This window comes from Ochotona curzoniae, unplaced genomic scaffold (assembly GCF_017591425.1).
Source record: "Ochotona curzoniae isolate NIBS_2020 unplaced genomic scaffold, NIBS_Ocur_1.0 scaffold_3208, whole genome shotgun sequence".
Classification (NCBI taxonomy): domain Eukaryota; kingdom Metazoa; phylum Chordata; class Mammalia; order Lagomorpha; family Ochotonidae; genus Ochotona; species Ochotona curzoniae.
In genome coordinates this window covers 41845137-41867109 of record NW_024467106.1, presented here as the reverse complement: position 1 = coordinate 41867109, position 21973 = coordinate 41845137, and the positions used below count along the sequence as shown (strand labels likewise).

The following is a 21973-nucleotide window of genomic DNA, read 5'->3' as shown; positions in this document are numbered from 1 at the left end:
ATTATCATGCTAAGTATGGAATAACATATTGTAGATGAACAAATGTTAAGACAAGGCATGTCCTAGCAGATACAAAGATGGATAAAGATGACCCCCGCACCTAACAACTATTACCTATCCTTTACAGCTAGTGCTTACATAAGCACCTATATATAAATGCCATAACAATAAGACAAACAGGACTATTTAATTCTGTTTGGGTAAAAGGGAGGAAAGCAATTCTGAAACTTACAGAGAGGTGACACCTAAATTTAAGTCTTGTCAAATATGCAGTTCATTATGAGAAAGAGAATGAAGAAGTACTTAAAGATCAGGGATCAGAAAAACATTTAAAAGAAACAAAGAACAGATTACACTATGGGGAGCAGCATCCAGCTATGCCACAGAATGAGAAACATACAGAAAAAAATGTATCGTTCCACAGTGAGTCCACCTTATGCTAAATTTTAAGTGATTTTGTAATATTAAGAATCACAAGGCCTCCCTACTAAAAAGTAATACTCAATTTAAGGTGAAAAAGTTACATTTATGCTGTATAAATTTTATCAGTTACAGAATATGTCTTTTAGCCACTAAAGCAGAAAAGGAATCTTAACATAATAAAGACCTTATCTGATCAGCAAATGAAATAAAAAATGTCACTACAATTGTGTAATCATAAAAAGGTGGTAAGCATGGCCTATTTAATCTTAAAATGCTTTGTTCACATTTCAAAATATAAAATCTCTATATAACAAATCAATCTCTCTTTGTGGAAGTGAAATCAGAGTCTCTAACAATCAATAAAAAGAGTAGGACAGACACACACAGATCCTGCAAAACCCCACACCTATACTCAAAGAATTCTTTCTTGCTTACTTTCACCCTATGATGGAACTAAAGACAAATGCTCAAATTTTCAACTAGATTTTAATCTTCAGGCTTGTTTATTTTTCACCTCCCACTCATATGAGGTCAATTATGTGCAAACCAACGCTTTATTCCTTAACTATTAGCATGATACAGGAAAGACAATAGGTAAGGGGCTAAGGAGCTGTTATTGCTAATATGAACTATACCTGCTGATTGTATCTGTAAATACACACACACATTCATACGTATGAGTAAGCATCAAAAAGGATTACCTCAAAAAATAAAATACTGCTGTTAGTAGGAATATGCACTTCTGGCTCTTAGAAAATTTTTGGTCTTATTTACTCAGCAACAAAAAAATGACATAGACCAAATTAATCCATTTATTTCTGTCAAGTGAGCATTTGCTTTCAAAAACTTTAAATGGGTAAAGTTACCACAGATGTCCTTTACTGCATCAAACTAGATCAGTCCTTACAAAATATCTTTTTTAAAACCAAGAGATTTATTTATTTTTCTTTGAAAGACAAATTTACAGAGAGAAGGAGAGACAGAAAGCTCTCTCAGCAACTGGTTCACTCCCCAAATGGCCACAATAATCAGCACCAAGCTGATCCAAAGTCACACTGATTCGAGTTCCACACTGAGTGAAGGGTCCCAAGGCTTTGGGCCATCTCCCCATTGTTTTCCCAGGATATAAGCAGAGAACTGGATGGGAATTAGGAACAGCCAGGACATGAATAGGAGCCCATATGGGATCCCACTGCTTGTAAAAAAAGGAGTTTGCCAAACTGTGCCGTCACAGCGAACCTTAAAAAATATCTTACTCTGAGGATTTTAAAACAGAGTGATAAGTAAACACTGAATTCATACTACTGAAACTTTATTATTTTATGATTTCTATTAGAAGACATTTCCTGGAATGTTAAGCAACACTACAAATAATTAAAGCATAGTATACAAACTAAATTAAAGAAGAATATTTTGTTGACTCACTGAAATTTGTAATTTGCAAACAGTATTCTAATTATGGCCTAGAATACCCAAGAATTCCAGTTCAATATTCAACCTTTATAAAATAATATACATATTTATATAAATAAATAAACCTTACTAAAGGATATAACTTTTAACTTATCTATATATTCCTGATCTTAAGCTTTAAAAACATTCCAGTGCCAGGGAAAACACAGAATTCAGTAGGGGTCCTTCCATGATTTATTTTCAAAATTCTCTTCAAGAACAAGCTTCAGTTTTTAATGCTAAGGTACAAAGGTGGTATATGACACAGTTTTTGCATCACAAAACCTTTTTCAGTTCTTGTCTTAACCATACAAATACATCATTAGGTACAAAATGTTAAAATACAGTCTTATATTATTGTTGGTCTACATATTTCACATTGACAATTACTTTTTCACACAGTCAACAAGTCTTGGTACACCAAAAGAACTGACCACCCTTTTCCTCTCCCTTTTGTAATTACCATGTGAAACACTTTGTTTAAGCTAAGAGAATTCAGAGAGTATACATTGCATAGCAAGGTTCTACTCACAAAAAATTTACAGGATAACAAAAAGAAAACACTTTTCAAAAGGCAGCATTTTCTTCAGTTTGTGCCTGTGATAAAAGCAAAGTTCAAATGTATGTCACCAGACCCTAGATTCATTTATGTAATAAATCCAAAAAAGTGACTGAACTAGACAGTCAGGCATTAAGCTGTCACTGAGACAGAATAAAAGCTTTCACTGATGCTCAGCCTTTCCACTGCACACATTCGCAGGGAATCTATTCCATGATCTTTAACATTTCTACTGAACCATTAACCTCAATATTAAGTGCCTCTGAGCAGTGAAGACTAATTACCATGCAATGCGAAGTTTATACATTGTATAATTCAAATTGTCGCTGCCTGAGGCTGATGAGGACAAACTGAGTATCAAACAATCCAACTGCAGTGAACATGTGTGCATAATTTAAATCTCAAACATTCAAGGCAAATGACCAGTAAAATATAAATATCTATACATGTGCAGTAACTTTACAACCTGTGACAATGGGGATAGTATTGTCTTTCAAATATTCAGACTCCATGAACTACTTACATGTTTTCATTTTCTGGAAGAAAATGGCTCTTGCAACTGTATAATCTCTTCTAATACCACTTGCCAGCAACTCCGTTATAGAAAAGAAGTGGCTATAAACACAGGCCTGAATCAAGTTTCTGATTACAAGAGGCTTTCATTTTCTATCTTATTTCCACATCTTCTCCCCAGTAACATTGATAACTCAAAACTGACTTTAGCAACTACATCTTCCCTATAATTATCTTCTGTGTCTATCTCAATTTTTGTGCAGTATTTTAGACAGGTTACATTTTACTCAATGAAATTAGCATATGACAAGTTAATTCCCCCAGAAGAATTGTGTCAAAGCCAATTAACATTCCTAAAAGAGTTTACTAATTCAAACTGTATATTAAAAGGACACTTAACTGAAAAACTACCTTATAGTCCAAGAGGTTATATGTAAGAAGATTAGGCAAATCATGACAGTCAAAGGTAGGCTTCCAAAATATAAGTCTCTTTGATACTATCATTAAACACATGACAAGTGACTCAGAATAAGATACATTTAAAGATACAAATAAAGCATATCAATGCAGGATCCTGGGGAGAGAGAAAAAAACTCTTGAATTTGATTCACCTTCTCCCATTCTATCCTAAATCCAATCCCATGTATCTCTATAGAACCTGTTAGCTCTGAGGACAGCAGACAGTGGGATTTGAAAAAAAAAAAAAAAAAAAAGGCTTCTTCATCCTAAGAGGCAGGGTTGGTACAGGTCCAAGGCAAACCCAGAGGGCTTTGCATATAGATCCTTGTGGAAGTACAGCCAGCCTTGTTGGCTGCAGCTCCACTCAATGGGAGCGAGATGTCACTTTGCTCCTGGGTATGGGACATGTAGAGTCCAGAAAGAAGGCACAGAGCTCTCCAGAAGCAAACGGAACAGATCGCATGGTGTTATTCTAGGGCACACTGAGGTGTCTGCATTTTTCATCACTTACAAAATAACAACAGGGGCAAGTTCTCTCACCAAGAAACATCAATAAAACATGTAAGGATGGGAGGAAGCAGGAGAAAGCAGGTCAAACAGATCTTTCAGAGGAAAAAAAAATAAATAAAATATCAAGGTAAGAAAGGATGTTAACAGGGATAGGCACTTGACACAGTAGTTAAGATGCTACTTGGGATTCCCTGCATCCTGTATCTGAGTGTGTGGGCTGTCTCAGTTCCTCTTTCAATTCCACTTTCCTGCTGCTGCACACCTATCAGGTCACGGCACAAGTACCTGGGCCTTCACCAATCTAGTGATAATTCTAGATTTAATTCTATACTCCACGATTCAGCCTAACCCAGCCTCAATTATTACAGGTGTTTGGAAAATGAACCAGTAGATAGATTTTTTTATCTCTCTGTCACTTTCAAATTAAATAAAAATGAAAAAAAAAACCAACAACATGACCAATGAAGAACAACAGATTATAAAATATGATCTCTAGAAAAAGGACATTTGGGCCCAGCACGGTGGCGCAAGTGGTTAAGGTCCTCGCCTTGCACGCCCGGGATCCCATATGGGCGCCGGTTCTAATCCCGGCAGCCCCGCTTCCCTTCCAGCTCCCTGCCTGTGGCCTGGGAAAGCAGTCGAGGACGGCCCAAAGCTTTGGGACCCTGCACCCACGTGGGAGACCAGGAAGAGGCTCCTGGCTTAGGATCGGCATAGTATTGGCCTGTTGCGCTCACTTGGGGAGTGAATCATCGGACGGAAGATCTTCCTCTCTGTCTCTCCTCTCTGTATATCTGCCTTTCCAATAAAAAAAAAATAATAATAAAAATAAATCTTAAAAAAAAAAGAAAAAGGACATTTAATGATAGAAAAATTTTTTAAATTCTCAAGTTGAAGAATTTAGTAGTAGATAACAAGACAAATTCTAATTGGCATTACAAAAAATCAGCAGGAAGAAATTTCAGAGCAGAAAGTAAAAAACATCAAAGGAATGAAAATCAAAATAGGAAAGAGACAAGTAACAGATGGAGGGAAGTTACCCCATACATAAGTAGATTTCCAGGAGAGTCTATAGGAAAAGCTAACAAAAAACTGACAACTAAGTGACAAGAAAAATGCTTCCATGAACTAAAGAAAGGACTGAACGGCTTTCTCACAAGGTTCTCTAACATCTAGGCAAGATCAATGAGAAAAACATAAGGCTAGGAGCTTAGGAACTGAAATTCCTGAACTAAGGATAAAGAACAGCCAGTTTGCCAGAAGGAATAACCACGAACTAAAAACTGAAGTCAAAGTAACACTGATCTTCTCACTGGTCAACACTGGAGAATGTAAATTAAACAGCATAGATGGCAGGGAGAAGAGGGGGGTTCAGTCGTTCCCATTTATCTTAGGGGGACACATCCCAAAGTCCTTAATGGACAGCTGAATATGCAGATACTAAAAAAAGCCTGTATATGCTATGTTTTTCTCTATATATGCATACATGTAATAAAACTTAATTTGTAAGCTGGGCACAGTAACATTAACAATGATAACAAAACAAATAGTGTAACAATTTAGTATAATAAAAGTTATTCAAAAACTTATGAGTAGGTTTATTCCTAGAATTTTTCATGTAATATTTCTGGAATGAGATTGATCACTGGTAACTGAAACTGTGAACAGTGAAACTCATGATAACAGGGACTATCAGGGAAGGCTCTATGGTGCTGTGGGTTAAAACTCCACTTTGGATACTCAAATTGCACATCAGTGTCCCTGGTACAAGTCTGAGTTTACTCACACTTCCAGTACAACTTTCTGCTTTTATGCCTAGGAAGTGGCAGATCATGTCCCAAGTACATCGTTTCCTGATGGCCATGTAGAAAACCAGGAAGAAGTTCCTAGTTTTTGGCTTCTGCATGGCCCAGCCCTGGCTGCCACTATGGATATCTGGAAGATCTCTCTCTCTCTTTCTCCTCTCATGAATGAATGAATAATCTTTAGAAGAGGAGGTTACAACTCAAACTCCCTAAAACCCAGTATATATAAAAGAATGTGGCAAAATCTAAGGATGTTCATACAATGCATTGCCTATTATCCAATCTAATGAAATAATTTTGAAAAGGAATTCTAACCAAACAATAACTGAGTCAGAAAACAGAGATTTTCTGGTAGGAGATGCATGGGGGAAGAAATAGAGGAGTGTGATACACTTTGCATGCTACACAGAAGTAAATCCAGTAAATATAAATGGGCAATGAGCAATACAAAAAATTAACATCAATGTTCAGTATGAATTTCTGACACAAAAGTACAACAAAGACCTATATCTGCTGAAATTTAGTAGCAGAAAGGGAAAGGACTCCAGTGTTAAAGAAAATATTGCTGTTGTGCCTGTTTTGGCAGCACATATACTAAAATTGGAATGAAAATATTACTGTCTATTTTCTCGCTAAAGTAGAAGGTAAACTGAATTATGAACAATTGAATGGGAGGGCATTTTTCTATGGAAAAATACAGAAAAACTGCCACATAAAGAAAGAGGAAATGGGAAATACTACTTGAAAATATAAATATAAATAGCAAGGTAAAAAAAAAAGTATCATGAACAAGTATCTCGTGGAATAAAACTGAAAGAGCTGAATTCTCCCACTGAAAGAAAAGGTCAAACTGAGCTACAAAGAAGGGTCAGATACACAATGTTCGAAGGAGCACTTGAAGTCCAATGACTGAGGAAAGCCTAAAATAAAGGAGTAGGGGTCAGCTTTGCTACATAGCAAAGTCAACCTGCCACGTGGGATGGTTCTGTACAGTTCTTGCTAAAGCGCCTAGTGAGAAAGAAGATGATGGCATTAATACTTACTTGGGCTTCTGGGATACATGTGAGAGACCTGGATGGAGCCTCTATCTCCTCACTTCACTTTAACCCTAGGCTCATTCACTGAGTGTCCCAGCAGATGGAAGATTTCCAGCCCTTCCCTTTCTGAGTCAGTATGTTTTTCCCCGCCCTCCAGCTCTTCAAATAAATAAACAAAACCTTAAAAAAAATAATGTGCTGATAAATGAGGGCTAAGTGAGTGCTACATGAATATCAGAGGATGCAAAATTCAAGGTTAAGAGTACTAAAGAACGTACATGACATAAACAGCCAAATTATATAAAGCAAAAAGTTATTTAGCATTTATGAAAGACTTTAATTAACTTAAATTCAAAATCAATCTTTGCCATAAATGGATAAATCTAATAAAACAGAATAAGGATACAAATGAAACTAAAATAACTCACAAACCGATTTGGTAATTACATGCAAAACTCTCTACCTCTTGAATAAAGCTCATAATCTGTGTATCCACAGAACCAACAAAATCAATCACCAGATGTTATAAACTTTAAAATATCCCTCTTTAAGTACTAGATCATATTTTTGTAAAATTGGAAAAATAAAGATAAAAATCAATCAAAAGAAAACAATGAAAAGAGCACCCTATACTTAATAAAACTACAGGCACAGAAAAATATGTGCTCAAAGAAAAGTTTAAATCATTTACAGCAATTATTATCTAAAAGGAAGCAGCACAGGAGAGGAGAGAAACTAAGTACAAAGATACTCAGTATACAAAATACACAAATGATATAATATCAAATACAATGAAGAAAGTAAAAGAAAAATTTATTGACATCAATGCTGTAGCTATATAATTCACATTCACTAAATTTGAACTCATTCTTTGCCAGAAAAAGAATCCAATGAAAAGACAGTAATTCATGAATATTTCAAAGTAGAGAAATAACTTGATGCTACAAATGTTTTAGTTACAACTAGTAGCACAATAAGGTTCTGAAGCAGAAAATATTTCATCACTTGGTGGGGTTAATAAAAATATATATTTCAACACAAAGGCTCAATAATCAGAGCCACTGAGAAGTGCACTGCAGTGCCCAGCATGCTTGTCCCAATTATTAATGTATATTCAACAGGAAGTTACAAGAAATCCTACAATACACCCCTCAAAGCTCAGGAAAAATAAATGGATAAAGTCATACCTAAACCTAATCAGGGAACGGCAACAGAGATTTTCGTGGAATTGAAGAAGGAACATATTCTTAAATTCTGTCACAACAGCCAGATCAACAGAGTTATAATCCATGCACAGAATGTAGATGTCTGGCTTCATATTCAGCATTTATAAAGTCACAAAAAGTATCTGAGAGAAAATGCTTAAAAGATTTATTTGAAAGTGTCACAGTGGGGGAGAGAAACAGAAAGAAGAGAGGGACTGATTCAATCTTCCATCTCTTGGTACTACCAAGATGTCTGAAAGGGCCAGATACAATAAGCCATGCTGAAGCTAGAAATCAGGAGCCTCATCTAGGTCTCCCACATGGATGGCAAGGGCCCAAACTCCCGGGCCATTTCCCACTGCTTTTCCCAGGAGTAAACTGGAAGTGGAGCAGTCAGGACACTAACTGAGCTCCATACAGGATGCCGGCGTTGCAGGTAGTAGCTTTACCTACTGTATCACAAAGCTGGCCCTTGCAAAAAAAAATTTTAAATGGTGCCATACTGGGAAGAATACAGATGATGTAGATAAGTTGGATTTTGGAATTTCCATATACAAACAACAGTATTAACAGTCTAGAAAATTTGGCAGTAACTCTAAAACTTAGAAATGGTCTCTATATGGTCCATGCCCACAATGATGGAATCATGACTGGTTATGATCTGTACTGCTATAATAATATGGAAGAAATCAATATGGGGGGATGGCTTGGTGGAATCCCAGAGCCTATGGAACTGTGTCATAGAATGAAATTAAAAAAAAAAAAAAAAAAAAAGAAATGGCTCAATAAGGCTCATTCTAGACAGTGGGAAAGGGATTGGAGAAAACTTGAATACAGGACTTTAACTTTGGTTAAACTATTTTTTGCATTTTTTTTAGTCTTGTACATGCATTATTTAGATATGAAGTAAATTCTGCGAACCTCATAAATATATTTTATATCTTCTGTTTAGTGTACACATTTACACTTCGAAGATTTTGCAAAATAATTTTACTAGAAAAATAAATACGGGAGCCAGAGCACAGCGCAGTGGTTAAGAAGTTGCTTAGTATATCAGTGATCCATATCAGAGTACCGGGGCTTAATCTTGAGTGAACAGAATAAGCAGTAAATTTTCATTGCTCTAGCCTTCATTTCAAAATCAACAAAAGAATCCTACAGATTTTTTAACATTGAAGTATATTAAAGCACTATATCTGTATTTAATTATGACTATTAAAAGTACAATATCAATTGAAAGTACTATATCTGTATTTAATTGTGAATAGTAAAAATACAATATCAATTGGCTGAAATATTCATTCAATACTTTACAAAATAATATTCCAAGAGCACAAAATTGTTACACATGTGTTATTTCTTCAAATGATTTGTTTCATCTCTGTTGAATAAACCAAAAATCATTTTTAGGAATCTAATCTCATTTAAAAATCTTCTTAATTGAATACTATCTTCTGGCTTGTTATGGTTGATTTATTTAATCTAAAAGGTAAAGAAAAAGAGACAGGGATTCAAATAAGCAGAGAGAACTACAATCCACTAGTTCACTCCTCAAATGTCTGAAATGGCTTGGGAAGGCTGAATCCAGAACATGGACCACAGCCCAGGTCCCCCAGGTGGATAAAACAAAATCAATTACTTGAGCTTTCTTTGCTGCCTCCCAGAGCCTGCATTTATAGAGAAAACTGGACTCAGGAATTAGAGCAGGGAATAAAACCCAGATAATCCAGTGTGGGACATGACTGTCTTAATTGGCATCTTAACTGCTACCTATATAGGTCAAATTCTAGTTGATAATTAAGTACTATTAATAGAAAGTTATATTTAGAACACTGTAGTTTCAAGCAAACTTCTATTGACCTTTGTGTTTTGAAACTAGAAATTCAAGGTAATAATTATGTCACTTCCCTTTTGAGGTTTATTATAATTGCCTTCACAAAGTTTCTCTTAACTTGAAAATATTTAGATCATTACAACTTTCATTTGAGTACAGTCTACAAACAGAGAACAGTTAGTCATTAATGTATACCATTAATCACAACTGAGAAGCTGGCAGTATCAGGTGAAATTCATACAGAACAAATGTGTTACATAAATGTAAAATCCAAAGAGAGATACAATTGTAATAGGAAAATAAAGTGAAGATTATGCTAACTTGTCACTTTTCAACAGTTATTCAATCATCAGGTCTAGCGCCTACAAACCTGGCCAAAATATTAGATATGATAATTTCAGGGAGACAAATTGCTATGGCTGGGTATTATATTTGAATGATGAATGTGGCACAAAGACAAGCACATTAAAAGTCACCAAAGTTCAATATTAGTAATACTAACATGGTGTAGAATTAACCTAATTGTGGTGCTTAGAGGTGAGGCCTTTAGATCAGGCTGCTTATGAAAACAAAAGTAGACACATATGATCCCTCCTACCATCAGATGCTCTGTGCCACTACTGGACCCTGCCAGCAAGATGCCTCACTGGATGTTCAATAAATGGGACCACTCCATCTTGGACTGAGAAGCCATGCAGCCATGAACCAACATAAACTTCTTCTCTTTTTAACATTAGCTTTTCTCAGGTATTTCAAAAATCTTAAACAATAACACTTTCAACTTTGGACAACATGGTTGATAATCTGGCAGATCCTGCTAGGAAAAAAATTTATTTTAAATAATGACATTTTTGATTGCTGGGCTAATAAAATAAGACAACATATGTGAAAGTGTACTTTGAGTATATGAAAGGTAAATACAAATAGAAAAGGAAGTTCAAGTCTAAGCTGTAGACTACACTCAGGCATGAAGGATGAGATTGCCCAGGGGTACATATAAACCTGAGGTTCTTATGGGTTTCTAAAGACTGGAATCTACAGCATAGTAGAAGACCCATATTTCAGAGTCTAACACAAACAAAGAAGAAGATTTTACAAAACTACTGGTTGAAAAAAATTAATCTGAATTCAAGCCACTGAATTCCATAACGTGATCTAAATCAAAAATAAACTTGTAAATGTAAAGTACTCCTAGCACTGAGCAAAAAGAAAAATCTTATAACATGGATAAATGGTCTTTTAAGCATTTCAGATATAGAACTCACCAGATGGGCCAGCATGTGGCAAAGCAGATAAAGCTGCCAAATGTGATATCAACATCAACATATGGGCACCAGTTTTGAGCCCCAGCTGCTCCACTTCCAATCCAGCTCCCTACTAGTACATCTGGGAAAGCAGGGGAGGATGGCCCAAGGACCCATGTAGGAGACCCAGAGGAAGCTCCCTACTCTTCACTTCAGTCTGGCCAAACCCCAACCATTGTGTCTATTTGGGGTGTGGAAGATAGAGTGGACAAGTGGATAGAGGATATCGGGCTCTCTTTTTACCCTTATTCCTCTTATTTCTGTCACCAAGGAGTAGCGAAGCTCCTGGTTCCTGATCTCAGCCCATTCTAGCCAGGCCATTGTGGAGTGATCCTGCATATTTTATATGATTGAATGTCCTCTCTCTGCTCTGGGTCCAGGTTTACCAAATACATTTCTTAATGATCTATTTACTCATTTGAAAGGAAGAGATTCAAAGAGAGAAGGATGAAAAACTTTCCATCCACTGGTTCACTGTCCAAACAGCCACAACTTGAACCAGTGCTCAATATGGGATGCCACTGATTCAGGTGGCAGCTTAGCTTAATACCTCACAAAAACCACTCAAATACATTTTAAAATAATTAAATGGCAAAACTGTAATTAAACAGCACACTGAGCACAGCTGAAAAGAAATGGCGAATAGGAAGTCAGGTACAAACCACTAGAACATGTACAAAGTCACAAGAAAATTCAAAATATATAACATTAAGAGACAAGAACAGAATCATATTATCCAATATCTAACGGGAGACTCAGAAAGAATAAAAAAGGGACATAATAACTAAGAAATTTTCAATCATGTTAATAGCCATGAATACAAAGACAATACAACAAAAAAATATGGGTGCAACTAGCATGGTGGCACAGTGGGTGAACCCTCTACTGTAGTCTTGAATGCCAGCTTCAGGCTCCTCCAATCTTCATCTCTATCTGCTCCATTTCCAATCCAGCTCCCTGCCAATGTGATGAGGATCAGATAATAGCCCAAGTATTTGTGCCCCTGCTACTCATGCAGAAGAACAGGATGGAGTTTTTTATTTTCTGGCTGCTGCCTGGCCAAGCCCTGGCCATTGTGACCATTTGGGGAATGAACTAGTGGATGGAATATTTCTTTCTGTCTCCCTCTCTCTATTATTCTGCCTTTCAAACAAATACATAAATCTTTTTAAAAAAATAATAAATTATATAAATTAAAAGGAATTTGTTTCTAGGTAGAAAGAAATTTATTTCTAAAAATGAAGAGCACTAGAGACAAAAATAATTGTAAATGCAATGTTATAGGGGATCTTAAAAAAAGGTACATACAAGCCAGCACTGCAGTTTAGGGGTGTAAAGTCGTCACCCACAACACCAGAATCACATATGGCCACTGCTTTAGTCCCAGCTGCTTTACTTCTGATCCAACTCCCTGCTAATGTGCCTGGAAAAACATCCGAATACAGTCCAAGTACTTGGGACCCTGCACTCATGTACTAAACCCAGAAGAAACTGTGGATTCCTAGCTTCAGTCTGTTCCAGTTTGAGATGTTGTGGCCATCTGGAGAGTAAACCAGTCAATGGAAGATCTCCGGCTGCAATTCAAAGAACAAGTAGGACAGGAATTCGCTAGGAAATTAAACTGCTAGTTAGGACATCTGCATCCTGTATCAGTGTACCTGAGTTCAGTCCCCAGCTCTAGTTCCTGATTCCAGCTTCCAGCTGGGAACTTTCCGAGGAGCTGAGGATAACTCAAGTCACTGGGTTTCTGCCACGCACAGAGGGAGGCTTGGACTGGGTTCTCAACTTCTGGCTTCAGGCTCATCCTGGTCTAGCCACAGCCAGTGTAGGAATTTATAGAGTTAACCATCTAATGGGAACTCTCTCCCTTCATCTATTTGTCTCTCTGTTTCTCAAACAAAAGCAGCAAGTAACCAGGGATGTGTTAGAGTTGTCTGACAGATTTCACAAGAGCCAACTCTGAAACTTTTGTCAGCCAATTTTTAAACAATAAACATACTGAAGAAAGATGTATTACATAAATAATTAAAGCCATTATTAGAAATTGTATAAGATTACATGTATAGAAACATAAAAAGCAGAGGAAATGGATAAAACATATCACTTGCCATCTTACAATGTATTATCTATGCTCTTGAAGTAATCATCTCTATTATATCAAGATGGTGGAAGTATTTCGTAATTTTGTATAATTCTCAACTTTGTAACTCCTGGAAGTACATGGTAAGAGTTTTTATGTCATGGAAAGAAGCAAACATTAAAATTCATGATTGCCACCCAAGAGAGGCAGTAGCTGTGTATACCCTATCATAAATGAGTCACACTGACTCGACACTACACAATATAAAGACCTACACAAAGCACTGAGAGCAAAATAAATGACAAACTGGAACTGTATGACCAACAAAAACACTTTTTCTAACAAGGGCAATAACCCAAACTTTTATAGATTAACTGACAATTCAGAAAGCTTATTATTATTAGATTTCCAGTAAAAGAACCAGCAATAGGATTTACTTCAGGAAAAAGAAAAACGAGTTCCAAAAGAAACTATGGTAATATAACTAAAGTAATATTTTAAAAATTTTTTGTGTTTAAAAAGAAAATCCACATGTTTGGAATTGCAAAGATATGATTTCTAGATAATTCACACATAAAATATGAAATTAAAAAAGAAATGTGAGGTAGGTATTTGGTCTCCTGCTTAACATGCTGCATGAATTGCCCACAGTTCATATTTGTGGGTCCCAGCTTGTATCCCAACTCCAGCTCCCTGCTGATGTGCACCCGGGGAGGCAACAAGTGATGGCTAAAGTACTTGGGTCCCTTCCATCCTGTTGGGAACCTGGATGGAATTCTAGACTCCTGCCTTAGGACTGCCCAACTCCATCCATTGAAGACAACTAGGAATTGATGGGAGATTATTCTTGCTCTGTGAGTATATCTGCCATTCAAAGTAAATAAATATTACTTACTAAAAAGTAAATAAAGTGACTGATGTTGTGATAGAGCAAGTTGTTACCTAAGACTCTGGCATCCCATGTTAGCTGTTTCTAGCTGCTCCACACCCTCACCTTGCCCAAGCACTTAACAGCTGCTCCCCTTCCAATCCAGCTCCCTGTCAATGTGCCTAGGAAAGTTCAGAAGATAAACCAAGTACATGGGCCTCTGCCATCCTTGTGGGAGACACAGGTGGAGGTCCAGCCCAGCTGTTAGGGACATTTGGGAAATGAATCAGCAGATGAAGGATCTGTCTCTCTTTGTCTCTCCATTTCCCTGTAATTCTTATTTTAAAGGTAAAAAATATATGTATATTTGAAAACTAGATACATAAATGGAAAAATTGTACTTCGCCCTACTGAGTGATAAAGAAAGCGCTATGTGCTAATATTTGTAGGGTGTAGTTAAAACCGATCTTGAAGAAAAAAATCGCCCCTAATACTTGTATTGAAAAAAAATAAAAATTTTGAATAACAATGGCATAGTAAAAAGAATGTAAAATATTTCATTAAAAAAACAATGAAATGGCAAAGTCTATCAAAAAAGGACTTTGAAAAAAATTAAATTCTCAATCTGCTGTCTCAACTAAGACAACAGAAAGTGGAAATAAACAATAGAAAGAAAAAATGGTAATTTACTTAGTATATCACAAATAAAACACATATTAAAATTACTGCAGATGATTTTAGGGCAACAAAATTCAAGAAACTCAATTCTTAGGAAAATACATCCTAGCAAAACTCACCCCTCATAAATACAGAAGTAAAAAGAATCATTTAAAGGTAGTGTTTTTAAGTCTTACTTCAGACAATATCAGTCTCACAGAATTTTAGAAGCAAATTCTAGAAAAATGTCAATAATTCAAAACTTTAAATCTTACACAAAACTCTTACAAATGACAGAAAAGTGGAACCATTTCCTACATAGTTTATATTATCAATATTATAAAACCAATAAAATCTGACAAGGGGAAGCAAAGCAAATACAGGCCAATCTAATTCAAGAATATAGATGTAAAAATCTTGAGTAAAATGTTAACATTAGTTCAAACAGTGATCATGGGAACCCCAATAAAGCAAGACCATATCCATTTTACTCATGAATTTAAGAATTACTGACTTCACAAATTCTTCTTATATATAAATATATGTATTTGGAAGGCAGAGTAACAGAGAGAGAGAGATCGGGATCTTCAAGCTACTGATTTACTTGGTTGGGTCTGGATCAGAATGAAGCCAAGAGCCAGGAGCTTCATCCAGGTTTCCCACATGGGTGAAGAGGAGCAAAGATCTGGGTCATTTTATGTTGCTTGCTCAGGAGCAATCGCAAGGAACCAGTTTGGAAGTGGAGCAGATGGCACCTCAACAGGCACTCATACATAGGATGCCAGGGTCACAGGCAGCAGCTGGGCCTGTTATGCCACAATACTCACATCCGTTTGCTCATTTTGATGGAGGTAGGAAAGCGGTCTGATAAAATAAAAATCCAACCCTTTTCTAGAAAAGAACAAAAAAAGAAAATTCCCCCACAAAATAAGATCAGGAGATAAGTTGCTTAACCTAATAAAATGTAGCTGTCAAAACTCCAAGCAACATTCTAAGTAGTCAATTACTCCATTTGTAATCAAGAACAACACCACTGACATAAGGACCATGAAAGGCAGAGATAGAAAAAGATCGGGAAAATTGGAAATAAGAAAATACATGACATCATTCATTCATGGCATGATTACCCATAAACAAATACAAAAGAACTTACATGAAAAAATTATTGTAATTAAAAAACAGTAAACAGCCTGAAGCAATGTCAATTATACTAAGGTAAACTACACATTTATTCATTAATGACCAAAAGGAAAACTTTAATAATAATCTGTATAAAACAGCAACTTAGAAAGAGCCTAAGAAGAAGCAAAGGACAAATCTAGTTAACTTTGTGCCAAAAGTGGCCAACACTACAAAGACATTGAAGTAAATCCACATAAATCGACAGATTAAGTTCATGGATCAAAATACTTTTAATCTACAGTTTCAATTTAATTTCTATAAACATCTTCATAATTTTCCCAAAGAATTTAAACTGATTCTTGAATATATAGAGAGATACAATCATGTAATAAAATTTGTCACACCATCTACAGTACTTCTTTAATGAATTTTCCTATAAAGCATGTTTAATATCACTGCAAAGATTAACAAACTCACAAATGAAACATTGTTTTACCTCTTTCCCAACAGACTCACAAATAAGGAAATCTGCTCTTTGGACAGATCATTGAGGAAAGCATGGACAACTCAATAAAGTGTGCTCAAGCTAGGTTTCTATATTGGAAAAAATTTAAATCAGACCCTTACCTCATGCCATCCAAAATATCAATTCCAGATGTGCAAAAAATTTCAATATTACACCAAACTTCCAAAACATGTTGCAAAGGGAAAGTCTAGAATATTTATGTGACTTTGGAGTATAGAACCCACTGAGTGGGACCCAAAAGCAATTAGCAAAAAAAAATAAAAAAACAAAAAAAAAAACACTTGATCTCATTAAAATAAAGAATTTCTATTAAAAATATCAAAGTAAAAGAAGTCATAACAAGGAAAATTATAATAAGCTATCAACAGTAAATATGAGCAATGCGTTCATATCTCCAGAATTAAAACAGACTCAAACAGAAACACACAGAAGACATCAGCAAGCACTTCACAGAGAAAGAAATATAACTGGCTCCAGAAAGATCCGCTCAGTCTTGCCACTAGCAGCTAAAATGTAAAATAATTATAAAATACAATTTATTTATCTACTAAATGTGCACAGATGAACAAATCTGATTCAAAAGCAGAATTACAGGATCTCTTTTTATGTGCTGAAATTGAGCTTTAAATTGTAATTACTATATAACATAAAACTAAATATGAGGAAGTCCTGTTGGCCCAGCAATTGCGTTCACTGGTATACAACCTGAGGAACTATCCTCCAAATGCACTCAGCAGATTAGTAACATTAACAATACTGTAGCATCTATTAGAACTTCAGCTTCTACAGACCCACCTCACACCTAATGAATAATCATCTCCGTGGCAGGACTCAGGAATCCTCACACTCTTAACTCCAGGTGACTTTCATCTGCTCTAAGATTAAAAATTCTAACTTGAAAGCAATGTTACTCAAATCAAACCACATAAGTGAAACTGAGAAGAAATAGAGTGGATCACATCACTGTTTATAAATTAACCAGTTTGAAAGAAATTTGATTCAAACCATGTTTGTGAAACTTTTCTCATTTGCCTGTATATACTGGCTGTTGCACGTAGGTACTTGGTCATTGTGAAAAACATTTTTGCTACTGCAGGTAATAATCATAAAAGCCTGAAATCTACTGTCCTAAAAAAACTATTGCTCAGGTGAACTACACATACATTTAAGAAGTCCATCAATGCACAACAAAATTAAGAGTGAAGTCTGGATACGTGGATAAAAGTATATATATACACACACACACGTCACCATTTAGTCATTCTACGAGTTGAATGCAAGAAACAGAACAGTAACACAGACACATTTTACATAGTTCTTAGTAAATAAACTCACAGAAAAGTTCAAACAGTATAATACCATTTTCATAAAGTTCTAAAATAAGCAAAGCTGAACAAACAAAAGAACACACACACTTGTGGGAAGATCATGTTTAAGAGCTCAGGAAACTTCAAGAGAGTAATTACACCCGGAGGAGGCAAAGGAGCAGACGAAAAAGGTATGTAGGAATTTTTTAGCAATGCTAATTATGCTCCAAATTTCATTATTCAACTGGACGGTAGGTTGTGGGGCTTGTTTTATAAATTACATATAAAACAAACATAATATTCATATGAAAGATTACATAGCATTTTTCTCTTAGGGAAAGCTCAAAATTCCTGCTGTCCAAATATTATAGTCTAGAAAGAGAAATTCACATTCAACGTACACTTACTTATAACTGCTACGCGCAAAGCACATATTGTCTCATTTAATCTTAATAGTCCTGTGATGTAGGTGCTTAGCAAAGAACAAGTAATCAAATATGTGCAATGTGAATGAAAGATTAAACAAATTCATAATACTATGAGTTTGATTATAATTTATGTACTGTAATTTTGGTTCTAAGAGTTAAATGAAGCTAATACAAGTTAGCAGTAAGTAGATGCCAATCTATTCTTATTTTTTCTATATTCTATATAAATCTGTATACATATATATTCTAGAAAAATCATGATGAGAAATATATTCAAGTCAAGCCATTTTTCCTCTCTAAAAGTATCTTCGGTCAAAGGTGTGGATACTAAAAACTATAGTTCAGAGTTGGCTAATGTAACATTTCTGTGTCATTAGAATTTCCATTTTGCTCTTGACACTACCAGTTAGTAAAGCACATGTGAGGAATGATATTCTTCAGGAAGAGGAGAGATCAGACCACTCTAATACATCACAAGAATTTACCAAGGCTAAACAACAATTTGACCTGTGCACTCTTGAGTTTTAAAGGTACAAAACCAAGATTTGTTTTCATTGAATACATACCAATTGTAGTTAATAACTATTTTATTAGAAAACACTTTCAGAAAATATAAATGTTTCATTCATGAAAATATATCTCTCCATGAAAGTCAGGCACACATGATCTGAATTTGAGCAAGTTTCTATCAGCAGAAGTACTGCAATGAAATCCAAGTTCACATCCTATGGGGCAATGAAAAGAGCCCAGCACTTCTTCTGTACCATTCCTGCCATAGATACACAGTCTGAGCCTAGTCAGGAGGAAGTGTCACCCAAATTCCAGTTAATGGTCATCTACTGAAGAGTTAGCCTGAACGTCAAGGAAAGATCAAGGAAAAGGCAAGTTAAGACATAGCAGCTAAACACTACCTGTGAGTCTATACTAGGTCCTTTTTCTATAAATATAAAGCACACTGCTGGAAGAATCTGCAAAAATGAATGGGATTCAAGAAAGAAGGTTTAGCAATACATCAGTGCTAATTCCTGACTTTGGCAGCTGTATTCTGGTCACGCAAGACAACATCTTTGTAGAAAATAAATACTTAAAACATTTAGGGATAATAAAGTATCATGTTGAGCTGTCTCAAATGACTAAGAAAATTATTTGTATTATGCTTGCAACTTTTCTAAAAGTACAGATTATCTCAAAAATGTTCAATTATGAAGTAAATAGTTGATAGGAAGAGTCTGCTGATTCAATCTACACATGGTGGAACAAAGGACTTTAGGAAGCCCATTTCAACCACAAATAATCAAAGAACATCCAGAGGTTATTTCAGCTCAGGCCCTTTGATGTTCTTATTGCAAGGACCTATAACATACGGAGAATCCTATACTACATCATACTCCTCCATGAGTTACATAAATATCATCTTCCAAAGAACCAGGGCTTCCTTCTACAAATCCGGTCTGTGAGTTACATCAAGACTTCTGTGATATGAAAAGGGCAGTTCAAGTAAGGTTGAATTTCTATATCATGCACAAAACCAAATGAAAAGCACAAAACCCAAACATGATCTAAGATACTCTTTCGTCTCCTTCACTACAACATACTGGACATGTTGCAGAAAAAGACATTAACTTGTAAAACAAGCTCAAAAGTGTATTTTGGGAAAAACTTTACAATGGCTTATTTAAGAAAATTAGCTTTCCTTAGAAGGATTTGCTGTAAAAATAAGACAAATGTACACATAATCATTTGAATAGCTAACAGATTTAAACAAAATATCAATTCTCCAAAACAAAAATTTTGTTGTTTTTAGCTATCCCTGACCAGCGGTTCTCAGAGCCTGCAGAAGATGTGGCAGTACAATAAAAAAATTGCTTTCAGGTTTGGTACCACTGAACAGCAAGTTACACCATAGCTTGAGAGACTGACAGCCCATATTAGAGTGCTGGTTCAAATCCCAGATGCTCTGCTTTGGATCCAGTTCCCTTCCATCTGAATGGGAGAGCTGAATGCAGTTCCTAGTTCTGATTCAACCTTGCTCATCTCCAGTGATCTGGGGGGGGGGTGTGAACCAACAAATTGAATGACTGTGAATGAATGAATCGATCGATTGATCACTCTCTCTCCTTCAATACAAATAAACTTTCAAAATATTTTAAAAAGAGGGTTATATATAGAGAGAGTGTGTATTTTTGTGCTGGTTCACTCCCCAACTGGCTGCAACAGACAGAAGTGGAACCATCAGAATGCAGGAGCTTCTTTCAGGTCTCCCAATCTCCCAAGTGGGCACAAGAGCCTGAGGACTTGGCCAACCTCTGCTGATTTCTCAGGCCATAAGAAAGGAGCTGGATCAGGAGTGGAAGAGCCAGATTTGAAACCACTGCCATGCAGCATGCCAGCACCCCTGGCAGAGGCTTTACCACAGTCCCACACAAATATTGTTTTTAGGACTGACAAACGGTGAACAGACAGTAGAACACAGACAAAACAACTCAGTGTTTATTCATTCTGTTTTCCCACTTGTCCATAAATGTGGACAATAGGCTCTCCAGTTTTTAAAGAATATTTTAAGAGTACTCTAAGGAGGGAGGGAGAGAAGAAGGAAGGAAGGAGAGGTTCTTGGAAGAAATTAAAAATTTTTTAGTTAAACAGTTATGCAGGTAGGAGTTGAGGAGCAATGAAGGACAGCAGCTAAAGAATAAGAAAGTTAAGATAGCAAGGCTCTCTCAAACTTGAATTTCAAAAGCCAGAGAAATGTCAGCTTTGTTCAGGAAACTTCAGTCCATGAAGCTAGAAATAATACAATACAAATCATTTGTCTTCTAATATTTGGAAAGCATCTTCGATCTCCTCAGCCTGTGCTACCTGACCCAAATTCAAATAGCTCAATTGTTTTGTTTAAGCTTCTTGAGTTCCATGTGCATCTGGGTCAGGGTTGGGCAAGGAGGTTGGGGAAGTGACCATCAGGAAAGAATTTTCCCTAAAGAAGAGGTGGCAAGTTAGCCACAATAAACTGTTTCTAATAGAGTGTATTAAGCCTGGACTTTCCTACCCAGAGGGAAAGCATTTTAATGTCTAGGCATTCAAAATATCACTACTGCCCCATGACTTACTTGCATCTGTACTTTTAAAAATCGGGTAGATTACAAAATTATTTGTTGACTTTGCTGGCGTATGTTGGTTTGTGCCAAGGAAAACCACTTCTAAAGGCATGCATACCACTGCTGTTCAAATGAAAAAAACAAAAAGAGTCCAAAAATGATGCTTGCCTCTAATTTACAGAAAATGAAAACTTAACCAATCCCAACAGACTGGCTGATCCTGGGTTAAGAAAGTCTGGGGGAAAAGAGAGCTTTCTAATTTTCACTTGCCTCACACAAACTATATTTCAGAAGTAAGAGAAACACAGGGAATTTCAGTCTACAAAGCAATAAACACTAGGATGCAGTCTTCTGCTGGCAGCAGCCAGCGATCTGCTCTGCTCCAGCAGCAGACCCACGCTGTGTTCAGGAAGGGGACTTTCGCAAGATGATTCTTTTAACCCTACTCACACTGTGACAAGTAAATCAGGGGATTTATTTTTAATTCTTTGTCTTCTGTTAATAGCATTGCTAGCACCAAAGAGGCATTGATTACTCTTTATTATTCCATAAAAAAAATTTGCAAAAACCCTGATCTAGCTATTTCTTGTTAGACCAATCACTTCAGCTTTGATGCCTTACTATTACTCACCTATGAAATGGGAAACCTGATTTTTTATAACAGGAATCTCTTCAGCTATAAAACTGTGATTTACTAATTTCCACACCATGAAAATAAACACTGGCCCACATGTCCTAAATCCAAATACAGTAAGAAAGAAAGAGTTGACAGGTTTTCCTTTCACAGCAGTC

The 21973-nt window shown here is 36.0% G+C and overlaps 1 protein-coding gene across 2 annotated transcripts in view; it reads right to left on the bottom strand.

Annotated features, from left to right (window-relative positions):
• The window catches only part of MLLT3 (MLLT3 super elongation complex subunit), a 274971-nt gene that overhangs the window by 71577 nt on the left and 181421 nt on the right, over positions 1-21973 (bottom strand). The gene's annotated exons all lie outside the window — the stretch shown is intronic.